General features: G+C 39.2%; 1 protein-coding gene across 1 annotated transcript in view; it reads right to left on the bottom strand.

The window, feature by feature from the left end:
• The window catches only part of SPSB4 (splA/ryanodine receptor domain and SOCS box containing 4), a 188,826-nt gene extending 173,938 nt beyond the window's left edge, over window positions 1-14,888 (bottom strand). Inside the window, exon 1 of the mRNA XM_081328925.1 lies at window positions 14,681-14,888. The gene's annotated coding sequence lies outside the window, so the exon portion shown is untranslated. The remainder of the gene's footprint in view (window positions 1-14,680) is intronic.
• Window positions 14,889-18,755: the final 3,867 nt, after the last annotated feature.

The raw sequence follows: 18,755 nt of genomic DNA, 5'->3' as shown, positions 1-18,755 counted from the left end.
CTGGATCCAGAGGCATTCTTGTAATAAAAGATGATGTTGGAAGCTGCTGCTTTGTTTATAGAATAACAGCTTCTCATTAATTTAAATTAAATTATTTTTCAAAAAATATTAGAAAGCTTGTCAGGCCCCAAAGGCATATCCCGTTTAAATCAAACATCAGGCATTGTGAGGAACTAGCTCCATTTGTTCATGTTTTACTACAACTATCCATCACAAATGTCCTATCAGAAATTTTCTCATCAATAATAATATGGGCAACATTGCTAGATGAGGTAAGACAAGAAAGGGATATTTTAAATGGTTAGATGAGAGAAATGGTAAAAAATATTCATTAATTTTATTTCAGTATTATTTGCTAATCAGCTGACAGGTTATCTTGCAAGTGCACTTTATATTCAATTGAAATAATCTTCCTTTTATTAAAGATTCAGGAAACTGTTAGCCCCATTCTCTTTTCCAAAAATAGATCATATCTAAAGGAAGAAGAATAAATTTCAGCGGCCTTTACAAGAATAATTTAACTAATTCAATGAAAAGCATATTATTCTAAATCTGTTTTTTTAACCTCTTACCAATTTGTGATTGTTACCGATGAATGCAACATACTTTGTAATGTGCTATTAAATTTTGTTCTTCAATTATTTGGAGAATAAAAAGAAGATTGATATCATCCTTATACTTACATCCAGCCCTATTTTCTGCACCATATCTACTTTTCACACTAATCCAGCTGCATATCCCCCCTTACCAAGGAAACAAACTATTATGTACAGTAATTGATGTGTCTTAAATTCCTATTCTTATAATACTACTACTCTTCGTGGTATAATGTCATGCTGACACCAAAAAAAATATAAGAACGGCCCTTCTGGATCATCTTACATTGGTGTTTTGTTTTTCAGAGTAGCCAACCAAATATCTCTGTTCACAAAAAAGACACGGAGATTTAGCCCTTGCTTCTGCTTTTTCCATGCAAGTGATATTTGGAAGCATACTACAACATCTCAGAGAAGATACTGAATCTTCAAGCTATATAGGGCGACAGATCTATCATTCATGGATTTGTCCAATCCCCTTTCAAAGCTATTACCAGATCTTGTGACAATCAGTTTTCAGCTTAATTTATGAAGAAATGCTTACTGTTAAATGCCCTTCCAAGCAGCTTCATTGGATGGGTCTCTGGCCCCACTGTTTTGAGAAGACAAGTTCTTTCTAACTTTTTATCTATTTTCTCCATCGCATGCATAGTTTTTATATCCTTTATTATGTCTTCCCTTACTGGCCTTTTTCCCAAATTAAGGAAATCCCAAAAGTTCTTTGTTTTTCAAATGCCCTAATAATTTTGATTCCCTCCTCTACATTTTTTAGTTCTATCCTAATAAAAAATATTCTTCTTAAAACTATCCACATTTTCAAATGAAGGCATATAAAGTTAATACAAGAGTATCACAGTGTTGGCAATTTTATATTCAATCCCTTTTCTAATGGTAACTGGCATGGATTTTTTTCATTTTCATAACTCCAGACACTGAATTGATATATCCATTGAGCTGGATACAGTGACCCCAAGATCTTTTCCCTGATTAATTAGACACACCTCAGACTCCATCAACGTATATGTGAAGTTTTTTGCCCCAATTTGCTCTTTACACTTAATAAAATTGAATTGCTCTTGCAAGGTGACAAGCAACAGGGAGAAAGCAGAACTACTCAACTCATTTTTTGCATCCGTATTTACACAAAAGGAAAAAACAGTCCAACCTATCAAAAACAGTACTGTGAAAAAACAGATTAGAAACACAAGTTAAGATAGGCAAGAAAATGGTGAGCAGTTGTCCACCCTAGATGAGTTCAAATCACCAGGACCAGATGGACTACACCCCAAGGTTCTGAAGGAACTGGCAGATGTGATTTCAGAACCACTGAACTATATATTTCAAAGATCCTGGAGCACTGGGGAACTACCAGAGAACTGGAAAAGAGCTGAAGTAGTTCCCATCTTCAAAAAAAGGGGAAAAAACGGATCCAGGAAACTACAAGCTATCAGCCTGACCTCAATACCTGGGAAGATCTTGGAAAAGATAATCAAGCAACGAATCAGCAAACATCTAGAGGCAAACAAAGTCATTACCAAAAGCCAACATGGGTTTTTCAAAAACAGATCATGCCAGACAAATCTTATTGCATTCTTTGACCAAGTGACAAAATTAGTGGACAAGAGGAATGCTGTGGATATAATTTACTTGGACTTCAGTAATGCATTTGATAAAGTAGATCATAACCTACTACTTGATAAGATAGGAAAATGTGGGTTAGACAGCATCACCACCAGATGGATTCGTAGCTGGCTCACTGGCCGTACTCAGCACGTGGTCCTCAATGGAACTGCAACTACATGGAGGGAAGAGTGTAGTGGTGTGCCCCAGGGCTCTTCAACATCTTCATCAATGATTTGGATGAGTGGATAGATGGGGAACTCATCAAATTTGCAGACGACACCAAGCTGATAGGAAGATAGGCTTAAGATACAGAAGGATCTTGATAGACTTGAACATTGGGCGCTTTCTAACAAAATGAAATTCAATGGTGAAAAAAGTAAGGTTCTACATTTAGGCAAGAAAAACCAAATGGACAGGTATAGGTGGTACCTTGCTCAACAGTAGCAACTGTGAGAGGGATCTTGGAGTCCTAGTGGACAATCAGTTAAATATGAGCCAGCAGTGTGCTGCAGCTGCCAAAAAAGCCCACACAGTGCTAGGCTGCATTAACAAAGGGATAGAATCAAGATCACATTAAGTGTTAATACCACTTTACAATGCCTTGGTAAGGCCACACTTGAAATACTTCTTCCAGTTTTGGTCACCACAATGTAAAACAGATGTTGAGATTCTACAAAGAGTACAGAGAAGAACAACAAAGATGATCAGGGGACTATCAGGCTAAAACCTATAAGGAACGGTTGCTGGGAATGGATATTTCTAATTTAATGAAAAGGACAAGGGGTGAAATGATAGCAGTGTTCCAATATCTCAGGGGCTGCCACAAAGAAGAGGGAGTCAAGCTATTCTCCAAAGCACCTGAAGGCAGGACACAAAGCAACAGATGGAAACTAACCAAAGAGAGAAGCAACCTAAAACGAAGAATAAATTTTCTGACAGTTAGAACAATTAACCAGTGGAACAACCTGCCTCCAGAAGCTGTCAGTGCTCCAACACTGGAAGTTTTTAAGAAGAGACTGGACATCCATTTGTCTGAAATGGTATATGGTTTCCTGCCTGAGCAGGGGCGTGTACTAGATGACCTCCAAGGTCCTTTCTAATTTTATTATTATTATTAATTAATTTAATTTAATTATGGGACTTATATGCCGCCCTATCTCCCCAAGGACTCAGGGCAGCTAAGAACAATAAAACAACAATAAAACAATAAATACAAATATTAAAAGAGATTAAATTTACAAAGCCCCACTAAAAACCAATAAAAATTAAAACAAAATTAAAACCCCCGTCTTCAGTCCAGGTCGGCCAGTTGGAAAAGGTATGTCTTTAGGTCGCGACGAAAGGACTGGAGATCTGGGGCCATCTGAAGTTCTCGGGGGAGCTGATTCCAAAGGGCAGGCGCCCCAACAAAGAAGGCCCTCCCCCTGGGGGTCGCCAGCTGACATTGTCTGGCCGATGGCACCCTGAGGAGACCCTCTCTGTGTGAGTGCACAGGGCGATGGGAAGTCATTCCTGGCAGCAGATGGTCCTGTAAATATCCTGGGCCTAAGCCATGTAGGGCTTTATAGGTAAGAACCAGCACCTTGAACCTCACCCGAAGGGCAACTGGCAACCAATGCAGCCCACGCAGGAGGGGTGTAATATGGGAATATCGGGATGCTCCCATCACAACCCGCGCGGCCACATTCTGCACCAGCTTGGTTGATCATTCAATTAGTTTAAAATTCCTATTAATACAAGTTTTCTATTCCCACAAGAAAGACTTCTTAGCTTGCATAGTTTTATGGACAGTTAGAAAGCCATCCTGGTGACTTCCTGGATTGAAGTACTTCTTTCTTACATTGTGGAATTCATTCTAATTGCCAAAGGTCAAATATTGTAGTTTCAAATACAGTAGCCTCCGTGACAATGAAGTGATTTGGTCTTCTTTCAGTGCCTTTTTAATCAATCTGCTCATTTTTTCCAGAAATCAAGAGTGTCCTCTTCAGCCTTGACTTTTCATTCTGAATTAGTAATGATTCAGCTGTTATATAAGATTTATTTTTTAAATATCTATCATCTTTTTTTTTATTTTTAACCACCCTGAATGGTCTATGACCAGAAAGGCAAGAGGTAAACAGTATGAATAAATAAATATCCAATGCTTTATATCTTTCCTTTTATCAAAGGGCAGAGGACACAATAGCTACAATATAATCCAGGAAATATCTGTGATACAAAAGAAAAACTCACACATTACATTTCCCATTTCCTTTCAAGAAAATTCTAGCTTCAGCAGCAGGGATGGGGGCATAAATTGGCAAATATCTAGTATTGTTTAAATTATTATTTATTGAATAAAGTAAAATTGGCTGGATTCATACTTCACACTGAGGCAAAAATGAGAATTTTTAAATACAAAATCTGGGATCACACAACCTAAGCTAAAACTGAGCAAGCCATGTCATGGCATAGCAAAATTTGTAAAGCCCTGTTTCCTTTTCCATAGTATGTCATTTCAGGCCTGTCAGCATTCAGTGTAAATTTTATCAACTATATTCATACACAGAGCAGACTAAAATGATAATCATAATTATTCAACTTTAGAAACCACTGGTCTTCTACATAACATTACTATTGGATAGAAAAAAAATCTTCAAGATAGCCAAATAGGTTCCCTTGATATCAAACATAAAGGCATGCAAATAGAAATAATAAAATCACTTTGGTTTCATAAAAATAAAAAAACCTGCCTCTGACACATGTAAAATATTTTCTGGCAGCCACACGCTACATTTCCCCTAAGCTGACGTTCTCTGATAACAATGAACACATAGCTTTACAAATAGGAAACAAAAGACTCATGGAAAGAAGTAAGCCTTTGAGCAAAATATATCTATAAATCTTATCAAAACATCCTATTTATACCATAAAGGATCATGCAGTGTAGCAGAACAGGTCCTTGGATTACTTGCCTAATGTAAATGACATTTGTTCTCCACCTGGATACAACAGGTAACTTGACCAATATTGATTCAAACACATTTTTAATACATACGCATTGTCTGCAACATGTTTGCACTATGCATTTCTTTCATAGCTTTTGAAATATACAGCATAACCTGAGTGGGAAGGTTGTTTCATTTTGACAGTCTTGAATACTATAGGTAAATCATTCCTGTCAATGTAATTACTCTAGATTTTGTAATCTACAATAATTATAGGATCTACATTCGCTTGTAAATGAGATCTTTCTACACAGTTGTAAGCACAACCATACTGTTATGTATTAGTCTTCTAGTGTAGATTTCATATTTTAATGTATTTTATATTCTTAGTCCAGTTTAATGATGATTATTTTGCTTGTGGTTTGTAAAACCTTAAGACAGCTATAACATGATACCTCAGTATTACCTGCACTCTTCGATCTATACAAAACTACTAAATTATATTAAAATGGAGCCGTCTGAACCTTTATTTGTATACTGAGCCCATGTTCAATTTACATGATTGAACAGATGAAATAAATGATAACACTAGATGGATATTTTCAGCCATAAATAAGCCCTACTGCTCAGGCCACCCTAACTATATATATCTATGCATAAGCTTGCATACCAATCCTACTTTTGAGAAGCTGTATATCTCAGTATCTGAACAAGTTCTTTGGCTACACAAATTCCAGCTTCCTTCTTCAAGATTATAAGGAGATACAGTTAATGTAAAACCCTATTGGATTAGGGTCTAGGACACGGGTCGGCAACCCGCAGCTCCGGAGCCGCATGCGGCTCTTTGAGCTGTCTCCTGTGGCCCCCAGTCGCCCGGTGCGCGCACACCTCTTTGAACGGGCAGTGGTGCGCGCGCACCTCTCCAAATGGAGAGTGGCACCGCCCTTTCCGAAGGGCGGAGGTGCACGCGCACCTCTCCAAACCGCCGCCGTCCCGTTCAGAGACCTGCCGCGTTCGCCTGGCGCGCTCCCCCCCTCCCCGGACCTAGACGGGGCTTGGATGTCCGTGCACGCAGCTGCCGCATTCGTCCATGTTTGACGAATGCGGCAGGTCTCCGAACGGGACGGCGGAGGCTTCGAAGAGCTGCGCGCGCACCTCTCCCAAGCCGCCGCCATCCCGTTTGCACAGCTGCCGCGTTCGTCCGTGTTTGACGAACGCGGCAGGTCTCCGAAAGGGACGGCGGTGGGTTGGGAGAGGTGCGCGCGAACCTCTCCCAAGCCGCCGCCATCCCGTTTGCACAGCTGCCGCGTTCGTCCGTGTTTGACGAACGCGGCAGGTCTCCGAAAGGGACGGCGGTGGCTTGGGAGAGGTGCGCGCGCACCTCTCCCAAGCCGCCGCCGTCCTGTTTGCACAGCTGCTGCGTTCGTCCGTGTTTGACAAACGCGGCAGGTCTCCGAAAGGGACGGCGGTGGCTTGGGAGAGGTGCGCGCGCACCTCTCCCAAACCACCGTCCCGTTTGCACAGCTGCCGTGTTCATCCGTGTTTGACGAACGCGGCAGGTCTCCGAACGGGATGGCACGCACCTCTCCAAAGGGGAGACCCAGGTGCCTCCCATTTTGCGCATGCGCAAAATGTTTTTTGCGCATGCGCGTGAGTGGACGCGCGCGTACTTTTTGCGGCTCCCACTTTTTTGTTTGTGTGATGGAACCGGTTCTGAGTGGCTCTTTTCCTTTTTCCGGTTGCCAACCCCTGATCTAGGACAACTCGCTGTGGCTTATTTTTCCCAGCCGTCTCACTTCCGCCACTCACGCAAAATAACTTGTCACAGCCAACTTGCCGTAGGACAATTCAACACAAGATAACTCAAGAGAGGGACAAGTGAATTGCAGCAGGCCTTGTCTTGTTTTAGGTTTGAACCTTGTCAAGTTAGAAGTCCTCAGGGCTGAGATGAGCTGCAATTTTATTTGCTCCTCTCTTGAGTTAACCCACATTGAATTTTCCTGAGGATAATTGTCCAATGGCAAGTTTGCTGAGGTGAGTTGTAATTACTCCAGATTTTTTTAATATGCAATAATAATTATTATTATGGCTTGTAAATGAGATCTTTCTACACAGTTGTAAGCACAACCATACTGTTATATATTAGTCTGCTATTTTTGGCAGAAATAATAAGCTTACAAAATTTCTCCTGCAAGCAGCTACAATGAACAAACATTTTATAATCATAAAATTTAAAACAGCTAAATGCAATTTGAGACTACAATAAAATCTCATTAAAATAAATCACTTACATCTGTTGTTAGTCTAAACTTACCTAGTGAAGTCTTATGGCTTCAGCATAGAATTTTGCTATTAAAAAGGTAATCCTGCTATGAGTCCTCCTGTTATTCCTTTTGAGTATTCTTTTCCTAATCTTCCTATACCAACTCTGTAAATACTGTAATGCAGTTAATTAAATGAGAAACAGTTTGAAAAAAAGAGAACAACCTCTCTGTCTTCCAAGTCTTTACTACAAAATGGGGAAATAGCTCAGACTCTTCAATTGACTAATTTTGCTTTGTTTACTTATTCCAGGGCAAGAGGTCAAATAGGAAAATCAGAAAGGCCACCTGTTTGTTTTGAAACTGCCAGTAATGTCAGTATTTTTAATTGAGAAATTCTGCTAAAGAGAGGGTAATCACATTTCCTATGCAGACCACATGCAGTGGAGAAAGCTTCCATTCAAACAACTTCCTTGCACAATAGCTTGAATTGTTCAATGGAAACCAAGAGGGAGGGAGAAAACAGCTGTAATCAGAAACGGACTTGGATCCAATATGCATAAATATCATAAAAAAGGTAGACAGAAATGTGTTTGCTTAAATCAAGTAGACTCAATCAATCTCTAATCCAATTCTACTTCACCTTCACCAGTTCAATAATTTCAAGGATAAATCTACAGCCACAGCAATACTAAGAGTTAAGTTGCCTTTGTCTCCTTAAGTACATGAGCTTTAGTTCATTTAACATTTTGTTTCTATTATCTTACAATTAATGAAGAAAAATCTTGCTTACATTTAAGGTGTCCTTGTAAAGATTTCACATTGCATTAGGACATGGATAGTTTTTATCAGAGTATTATATCAAAAGAGTAGCCAACCTAGAATCATTGTGTTTTTTATCAAGTTGTTAAATTAATTTTAAATCTCCTGCTAGTCCAATGTGACTTCTAAGGCTACATGGATATGTCCATCTCATTATGGAATAATGTACAGCTTAATGTGGAAATGTAAACTATCTTCTTTTTGGTAGATTTTATCAATTTTCTATTTTACAACTTCAAGATTTATTGAAGTCTTCTATCCAATTACTAACCAAGTCTGAACCTGCTTAGCTTTTTCATGATCAATAATGTTAGTTGGTGGTGCCATCTGTTGGGTTTTTTTAAATATAAAAGCAATTGAATAAATTTAGTCCAATATAAACGAGTATAATGCCTTGATTAGAATCATATCAGAATAATAACCATTACAATGAGTTTGCTATGTTAGTTTGCAAGCATGTTAATTCATGGAATGAGGAAAAGGAGACAGGGATGCAGGCAGGAATTAATATCAAAGTATAAAGCAAGTTCTTCGATCTGGAAACCTCTACTAGAAATAAAATGGGACTTCTACAGCTACAAAATTAACCATAAACTGCTGGAAAAAAGCTAAGCTGTTCTTGGTTCATGTGCGTTTGGGATTTTGATGGATTGGAAGTGAAAATTATGGGGTTTTTTTCCCAGCAAATAGTTCTTTTTGAGCACACCAAGAATGATGGCAGAGGAGCTCTTCTCATTTTCCTCATGAGTAGAAATGACATGTGTTGTAAATTACTGAAAAGCTTCAATATATGTGGATGTAAAAAAAATAGGTCAATGTTGAGTGATGGTGATACTGATTTTTTTTCATCCCAATTCAAAATAATCTGCTACTACCAGAAGTAAAGAGTCAGCTGCCAACCTTGTTTGGCCTTTTATTTTATATGTCCACTTTCCTTTTGTAAATGAGTATATTTTCACTTGTGAGTTCTTGAAGTCTATTTCTGAATTATTCTAATTGTCATTTTGAACTACAAAACAAAAACTGCTGTCAAACAATAAAAATCAGATATGGAAGTAGGTTTGATTATGTGCCATTCGGTTGGTGTCAGTTCTTAACCAAGATAGATGTTGATTAAGATAGATTTTGTACCAGAATTATCTGTCCCCAACTGGTCCTTCACATTGCCCAATAGTGTGTCCATTGCCTCTGTAATTGAATCCATCCATCTTGTTCCTAGTCATCCTCTTCTCTTTTCTTCCATTCTTCCCAGCATGACAGATTTCTCCAGAGCCAGATCTTTGAATGTATCCAACACACAATTTGAGTCTGGCCACTGTGCCTTAAGTGAGAATGAGTTGATTTATCCTACAATTCATGTGTTTGTTTTCTTGCCTAGCTATGTCTATTTTCATATTTTATATTGTATATTTTTATGTATATTTTCAAATTTTTATATTTTAGTTATGTTTATTTTCAGGAGTCTTCTTCTCCAACATCAATGTTCAAAAGCCCAATATTCTTTACAGTCTACAATGACAGAGAAAAACCGCCCAATTCTGACCTTTGTAAGTAGTTCTGAACTCTGCAGAGTATTTTGCCTTTGCTATTGCCACTGAAGGGATCATCTATCTCCAGCATCATTCTGTATTGTGGCTACCCAATATACAGTAGGTTTCTGCTTGCTGTAGAAGGGCAGCTGTGACAATCTTCAAGCCTTGCTTTACCCTCTTGGGTAAAGCATTCCTGGCACACAATTACCACAATAAGGCTGTACAGCAAGACTTGTGGAAATTGAAGTGGGTTTACAATTGTACATTATGGTTGGGAGGGTTTTGATTTCAAAATATTGGCAATATTTAAATAAGAACCTGATGCATTCAGAGTAGTCTCCAGTGGGGCTCAGTCTTGCAACTTTAATATAGCTAGAGAATATTAAGTTGAGAGATGCTTGCCTTAGGCAATTACATAACAACTGAAAAAGAGATTGCATATCATTAATATCCAGCCACTTCCAGACCCAATTATTATCACCACATATCAGTAGTAATAAAACATTAAGAACATTCCTTTATAGGGAATAAAATATTACACAATATGTATTATGCATATGAACTAATAGCTGACAATGTTAAATGCTAAAATATTCTGTTCACTTATTGTTTGTATCCTAAACTCTAATTAAACATCAATCAAAGCCTTTTTTTCCTTTTAAACTGACTCATTAAAAACTACAGAAAAAATAGAATGGAAATAATAATCAAGCATTGAACAGAGCCAAAACCTAAATGAACTTCACTAAAATACAAATTTAGAAAACTAGGTTATGAATATTGAACATTAAAATGGCTTTACTGAGAAGAAATTTAATAACTGATTTACACAATATTGTTGTGATGGGGAGCAGGAAAAGAGAGAGAGAAAAAGAGGGGAGAACTGCTTAATCTTTGAGGCTGACATGTAGGGGGAAAATATTTTTCTTTGCTGTTGAGATGCTGTGGCTCTACTTTCTCTTAGCTTTAAAACTAGGGCCCCTTAAGAGAAGTTCAAGCCTGAAGGCTTTGCAGCTTTCCATCAGAAGTCCAAGGAGAAAGAGAAGGGTTGAAATTTACAAGAGCTTTGTCATTCTCTCCTTCTCTGCAACATAAAAAGTTTGCTTTTTAAATGTTTTGTTACCTGCCTAAAAACTTATTGCTGACTTCAAATAATAAGAATGCAATATACAAAGCAATAAAAAGATATCTTCAAATACTTTTGAGAGTCATGAAATGGATATGAAAGTGTCTTTGTTCATAGTAATCTAGTATATTCCATTCAACGGGATTTATAGTTACACACATACCTCCATGAACTTTCTAAAATCCATAATAGGTAGATCCTAATGCCACAGAAAATAATGGGAACCTGAATGCAGAACTATAGTTTGATTTTGGCTTGTCTGAACTAGTGCAAGCTACAATAAATCAAATTCCCACATTTACACATTGCAAGAAGTTACCATTTGTTCAAAACTGCAACCAGAATTTTTTTTACATATGAAAATAAAAGAATTATAGAACAAAACTTTTCTCAGAATTCCATATCATCATCAGACATTTATCTCAAACCTGAGATCATCCTGAAGTGAGCCTATATGTTATCAATGGATATATTTAGCAAAGGTATATTTAAAATGCCACTATCACTTAACATTAAAAAGAAAAAAAACTTATTTGAAAATGGCTCTGATGAAATGATACATGATTACTTTAATAATTATTTTCAATTATTACATGATTTTTTCTCACAACACTTCTATAAAACAATAGAAATTTTTTTATTAGTTGGCATATTTGAAATTTTAATAATATATATTAAGTAGCTTTATAAAGGATCAAACAAAATGACACAAAGAGTGTGCAAAGTTACTAATGCAATCTCCTGCAATAGTAAATCAACAACAGCTACTTTGGACATTCATAACCAATAAGATATCTAACGTTTTCATTCTAAATTGTTTTTTATATTAAATTGTTATTTGAATAACACAGAATAATGTACTTAGTAAAAGAAGTTCATCCCCCAAAGATACTTCTAAAGTTAGCTCTAAACCACTTTGCACTTATAAAGAAAATTACATTAAAATAAACAGAACTGTTTATTATAAATGATCCTTTGATGAAAGGATTACTATACTTTTGCTGGCTTTGATAATTGGTAACTCAGTGTTGAAAAATTGGTCTACGCACAACCCAGTTAACTAGGTCAAAGAAACATGTACCTCATACAACATCCTAAGATAGTTTTTTTTGTGTTTAACTTGTAGTACAAATTCAAACTACCTGGTTTATTATTAATTCACAAACTAGACAGAGTATATATTGTGAATGAGGCCATTGTGTCTGTATTTATTTTGGCCCTGTAGTTAAAAACAAAGGTAACAACCACAGACTACAAAAAAGACTCACCAGGATTCTCAAAACTCAACATAAATACTTCATGAGGACTAGTTCATTAGCCTAAGACAGGCATGGCAAACTCGCAATGTCACATGACATCACACAACGTATTGTGACTTTTTCCCCACTGCCAGCAATGGGTGGGTACGGTTTCAGTCTGATGCATCCAGCCCGGCAGTTTGACATGCCTGGCCTAAGAGAAACAACCATAAAGCCTCTTCATATATTAATATTAAAGTCTTTACTCACAAGAGTAGAGACAAGAGACCTGCCGTTGGTAGCCAAAAGGGCTATCAGTGGTAATAGAAGGATCAAAGATACAGGTTGAGACACCTTGATGGAGAACGTAGAAACCTACTCTGTCTGGAACTGTTGCCTTAGTCTGTACTGAATCTGGTGGATGCCACAACATTGAGGGGATTTTTTTCAGCAAAAGTATGGGCATGCTCTGTTCAGCTACAGCTCTAGGAAGGATCCATAGCACCTGGCAGCAATTAAGCTACTGCCCTAATCTCGACAGTCTTTCTCTGACTAAGCAATGTGTGAGCGGCTTTCTATTGCTGTGGCCATCTGTCTATACTCGATTCTTCCAATCCATTCAACTTTCTTGTTACACCCACTAAGAAAGACAGGAAGGAAAGCTGCTAACTTTGGGGCCACCTAAAACATGCAAGCTTATTTATTCCTCAAAGTATTGTTGAGACCACAGAAAATTATCTAAAAGGCCATTAAATCATGTTTCTGAGTTCTGCTTGAAGGTCTGGTCTATAGTGTGGAGACTAGAACTGAGATCTTTTCAGTAATGCCGCCCCATATATAAAAATCTCTCCTACAAAACCTTAGCCTGGCCATACTACTAAGCCTTGAAAGTTAGAGTTGCTCACACAAGTGTTAATAAGCCAACTCAATAGGATACCTAGGTATTAATAGGACTGTTTCCCTAGTAACTTAAATATTACATGCTTGCATTTATTTATTGTAGATTGCTTTTCCCTTTGTTTTTCCTCTGGACTCTGCTGGAAGGAACAGTGAAAAACAGCATACACATCAAATAACACCATAGTCCTTTGCATGTATGCAAAGACTTAGATGCAGAAATAACCTTGTACAGATTTCAACCTCATAAAGAATACATTGATTACATCCTTGGTACATTGTGGGCATACTTGTTGCATAAATTAACCAACCCAAGGATAAACTCACTATTCACATGCACACACTGCATTCTGCCATAGTTTATATAGGCTGTGGTTTACTGAATAAAGAATAATTTCATAAGTGACCAGAATGAAACCATGTTTGGTTTAGTGCAATATGTGAACTCAGTCTAATGAAATATTGAATGTACAGCTAGGGGAGGAAGAAAATAAAAATGTCCATATCAGGTGAAAGGTTTAATCGTCAACTGACTGCAATTGAAAAGCTTCCATGCAGGAAAATAGTAGAACATGTGTGTCTTCATTTCTGCCTGTAGCAATAATGTGAAGCTGATGGAACTGCTCTGATATTCATCATCTGCAGCTTTTAAGTCAGCCTGTCTCAGAAATGCCTGCAATTATGTGACTTAGCATATCCACTGGAAAACTTTTTCTCATACTCAGTTTCTAACCAGAGATCACATCTTAAGAAATTCAGAGAAGCAGCAGAGAGAAACCTCAAGGCAACCATTTATAAAAGTACAAATTTAGAGGGGAAAGGGCTTTGTGCATTCTTGGAAGATCAAATGGTGTATTTATTAAGACATGAATTCTTAGTATTTGGGAGGAAACAAAATCCCATTGAACAACGATGGATTTCACTCAAATATTACAGTTTAAGTCACTTGAGAAAGATTTTTTTTAATGGGTAGGTACAAAATTGTAGCTTAGTCCCTCCGAGGTTTCGAGGTCTAAAGTCAAAGAAAAACAAAAACATGGGACTGATGCTGGAAGACTGTTTTTCAAGACACACTGACAAACAGCAACCTCCCAAACCACCTTTGCGAGCGTCGCTTAATCCTTTCAGCAGAGATGAATTTGGCCACGATCATTTCTAACCTGGAGGATCCGGAAAGGTAAATAAGGAATATCTCTCTCTCTCTCTCTCTCTCTCTCTCTCTCTCTCTCTCTCTCTCTCTCACACACACACACACACACACACACACACAGCTTTTGCATTCCACCACTCTGCATCCAGACCCGAGCCAGGAGACGGCCGACCACCGCTGCCTCCAAACTTTCAAGGACAACAGCGAGACCGCCCTTCCACCTTTAAGAAGGGGTGTGATCTCTGGATCGGCTCAAGCCCGGGGCCCCAGTTCAAGAAGAAGAAGAAGAAGAAGAAGAAGAAGAAGAAGAAGGGAGTGGCTGCCTTTACACGCGCTCGCTTGTCTCCCGAGCCACACACGTTTATTTTCCAAGAAAAACTGCAGGGCCCTTCGCAGCTGAGCAACAGATCAGACTAAGAGCCTCCCTATACATCGGCACGCAAACCAGCCGTAAAAACATTCCAGACAAGAGCAGACGGGCGGACACGCCAAGGAATAAGTCACTCACTGCGCGATCCTGTACTGGGTGCTTGCGGACGCAGCGTCCTCGTGGTCAACCTCTCCTCAGAAGCTCCGTGCCGAACTTCATCGGCCGCCCTTACGGCTGCCGTAAGTCTTTTTCCTTGCGCGTCCTCGTCTGCCCTGGCTCACGAAGTCAGATCCGAAAGCGTCCGAGGTGAAAGAAAATACGGGACTTAAGAACCGCTGCCTTCGCTTCTCCGCCCTGCCGTCATCGCTACCCACCAGTCACGGTAGAATTAAGAGCTGCGGATGGTCCGCACAAATCGCTTCCACCGGGTCCTAGTGCCGGCTACACACACACACACACTCGGAAGAGTCCGTAAGGGCCAACAGAGAGGTTTGAGTTAGGATGGATTACAGTTACAGGGGTAGGCAACCCTGGCTCTTTTATGACTCGTGGACTTCAACTCCCAGAATTCCTGAGCCAGCCATGCTGAGGAGAAATGGAGAGGTTTTCTTACTGAGCCATGCTGGCTCAGGAATTCTGGAAGTTGAAGTCCACGAGTCATAAAAGAACCAAGGTTGCCTACCCCTGGATTAGTACATAGAGAGCTAGCTCAGAAATTTGGGGACTGCTGCAATAGCATAGGGATTAAAACTGGTTCGCCTCAGTTGGATTTTTTGAAAGCTGGTCCTTGGGTTTTTCAAGAATGAGCCCTGTCACATCTTTGGTTGACACTGGTCTTTCCAGGCTGATTAAATAGACACTTGTCTTTCCAGGATGATTAAATAGGCTAGCTGGGGACTCGGTCTATGGTTAAGGGAGGTGGGGATGGCATTGTATGATGTAGTGAAAGTATTTTCCCTCAACACAAAATAGCTTTTTAATTATAGTCCTGTTATAAGGTGTCTTTTGGAACACTTAGAGGCTTTTGTTACCACCAATGATGCTTGACACTTGTAGGTCATTGATCTGTGCTGCTTCACTTTTTTCCCATTTAACATCTGTATGAAACTATTGGGAAACTCACTCAGATCTTTACAGTATCACACCCTCAGATATGCTAATAAGTCCTAGCCCTATTGCCTTTTATCTTTCAGGTCCAAGGAAACAATTAGCACCTTAAACATTGCCTCATTTCAATAGGCCTGAAAGGTGGAGATCAAGCTGAAAATATACTGCTCAAAAAAATAAAGGGAACACTTAAACAACACACTGTACTATATTTAATAGTAGGATGTCTTATCTTGTGTTCCCTTTATTTTTTTGAGCAGTATATATTGTTGGCAAGGGAAAGATTGGCCTAGTGAAAAATGAGGTGAAGCTTCTTCAGGAAGCTTCCATCCCTCAGAAAAAGTGTTCCTTGATTCTCTTCCTGGTTTTCAGTGGATTTGCAGGGGTCAGCTGAGTTGAAGAGCATATTCACCCAATTACAGTTAGTGCACCAATTGCAATTGTACTTTAGCCAGTCAGATTTGAAAAGAGCCCTTAAAATGCAGTTGATGCACAGTGGATCAGCCAGATTGCTGATCTATGAAAAGTTGAAGGATCCCATTGTTCCTGCACTGAAATATCTTGGCTACCAATTACCTGCTGGACATAGTTTAAGATGCTGAGTTGGTTTTTTGTAGCCCTAAGTAGCTTATTGGCATTCATATCTCAGTTGTTTTTTTACAATAAAACGTCTTACTCAAATTAAAGCTATTGGTTTAATAAAGTTTTAAAAGCATTTCTACCAGCTGAATGCCAGAACACTGGCATATAGTGGTGGGGATTGCAAGAAGGTCAGATTGATGAAAGCAACATCAGAGCATGGCAACAGAAGTCCCATCTCTTTCCTGGGTGCATCACATCATGCATGTCTCAAGAGGATGGAGCAGCAATGCACCATGACAATGCTTTTGTCATTCTGATACTGACAGGTTCTATAGGTACATATATGCCAATATCCCAAGGTAAATCATTTTTCAAGCTGAAAAATTCCCAATCCTTTTTTCACACACTCACTTTCTGAATCCCTTCTATAGCTCCCATAGATCCAGACTTAGAAACAAAAACAATTCTTTCATAAAGGATAGTGAAAGCTTAAACTTCTGGCCTCTTCAGCTGGGACATCTCACGGCCCAGCCTACATCAAGAATAACTCTGAAGATAAAATGGAGGTGTAATCTGACAAAGTCAACAATGAAATCTAGATTAAAAAAAGAAGTGGTAAATATAATAAATTATGAAAATGTATGTGTCAACACAAATTTAGTAATAAAACCTGGACTGTGAGGGTCAGATTTCACCTTGTCTGCTCTGGAAACCTGAGAAGGCTGCACTGTGATGGAATGGCTTATTGACCATCTGCTCCATACCAATCACAGTATGAAATTTTCTTGCAGGTTTATGGCTACTTCTGCAATGTTGGCAGCATAAGAAACTGTACATTCTTACTATATGACTGACTAATTGTCATAGATAGAGAAGTAATGGAAATGTCAAAGGAGCTACAGTATATATTCATGAAATCTTGGTGGAAAAAAACACATCTTCATATCTTTTTTATCAAAATCATGTACTTGAGTTCACCCAAATGTCTTTTGTGTCATCTAACATTCTTTGTGTAGTTTTGAGCCCAATTCTCAGTGAAAGATAGAAATCTGATATTAAAAAGCTTAACTTTTTTTTTTAACCTAGGCAATTCAGGCCTCTTCTATACAATCAGACTAACATCAATACCTGGGAAGATCCTGGAAAAGATAATCAAAAAACATCTGTGAACAGCTAGAAGCAAACAAAGTTATAACTACTGTGTTTCCCCAAAAGTAAGACCCGGTCTTACTTTCTTTTGGGCTCTGAAATAAACACTGGGATTTACATTCAGGGGAGGCTTATTTTTTGCCTGTACTGGTAGGCCGCGAGCGCGTGGAGGTGGGGCAGGGCCTGTGCATGGGGTGAAGCAACATGGCAAGAGCATGGTGGTGGACCAGGTATGGTACCCGGACGGGTGGGCCCTTCCCATGCCAGGCCAGCCCCTGCAGCCCCTGGGCAGCCATGCTGGGCAGCGGTGGGAAGGGCACCGGTGGGAAGGGCACCAAGGTGGCAGGTGGAACATCAGAGGCTTAGGGAGGGAGGGTGGTGAAGCGGGCAGTCGGGGCATGCATGCCCTTCCCATGCCAGGCCAGCCCCTGCAGCCACAGGGCGGTCGTGCTGGGTTGGTGGGAAGGGTGCCAAGGTGGCAGGTGGAGCGCTGGAGGCTCGGGGAGGGAGGGTTGGAAACTGACCAAAGAGAGAAGCAACCTGGAATTAAGGAGAAACTTCCTAACCATGAGGACAATTAACTAGTGGAACAGCTTGCCATCAGAAATTGTGGGTGTTCCATCACTGGAGGTTTTTAAGAAGAGACTAGACAGTCACTGAAATGGTATAGTTTTCCTGCTTGACCAGGGGGCTAGACTAGAAAACCTCCAAGTCCCTTTCAGCTTCTCTTCTCTTCTCTTCTCTTCTCTTCTCTTCTCTTCTCTTCTCTTCTCTTCTCCTATCCTATCCTATCCTATCCTATCCTATCCTATCCTATCCTATCCTATCCTATCCATATTTCTATTCTAACACACACACACACACACACACACACACACACACGCAATTTCCTGATAGCAGAGTAAGAGGAATCACACCTGCTAAGAAGGGGGACCTTGCAGGACAGACATTGGTAGTAGAAATTTATGAACATACTTTAGAATGTGACAGATATAAATTGATTATGTGCCATCAAGTCAGGGTTTTTTTTAGCAACCAACTTCTGATAGATGATCTGTCTCCAATTGGCCCTTCAGGTTTCCCAAAGATAAAACCATCACTTTTTTAATCGATCCACCTTGTTGCTGATATTATTTTTCTTTCTGTCTATCCTGACAGTATAGATTCCTTAATGGAGAAGGAGGCAAAAGTAACAACAACAATTTCAATCTCTTGATTATCCCCTCAAGCATTCACATCAGAATATATTATGAAGCATGAAACAGAACAAAATAGCAATCACACAAATTCTCTTTCTCTCCCTGCCTGTTTTTACTATTTAATATTGAATGCACCCAAGAGCAAGCTTTTAAAATGTGTTATTTTGTTCCTCTTA

The sequence above is a fragment of the Vipera berus genome, assembly GCF_964194415.1.
Source record: "Vipera berus genome assembly, chromosome: 5".
Lineage (NCBI taxonomy): Eukaryota > Metazoa > Chordata > Lepidosauria > Squamata > Viperidae > Vipera > Vipera berus.
Note: the sequence above shows the minus strand (reverse complement) of the source record. Positions and strands in the feature narration are given on the sequence as shown.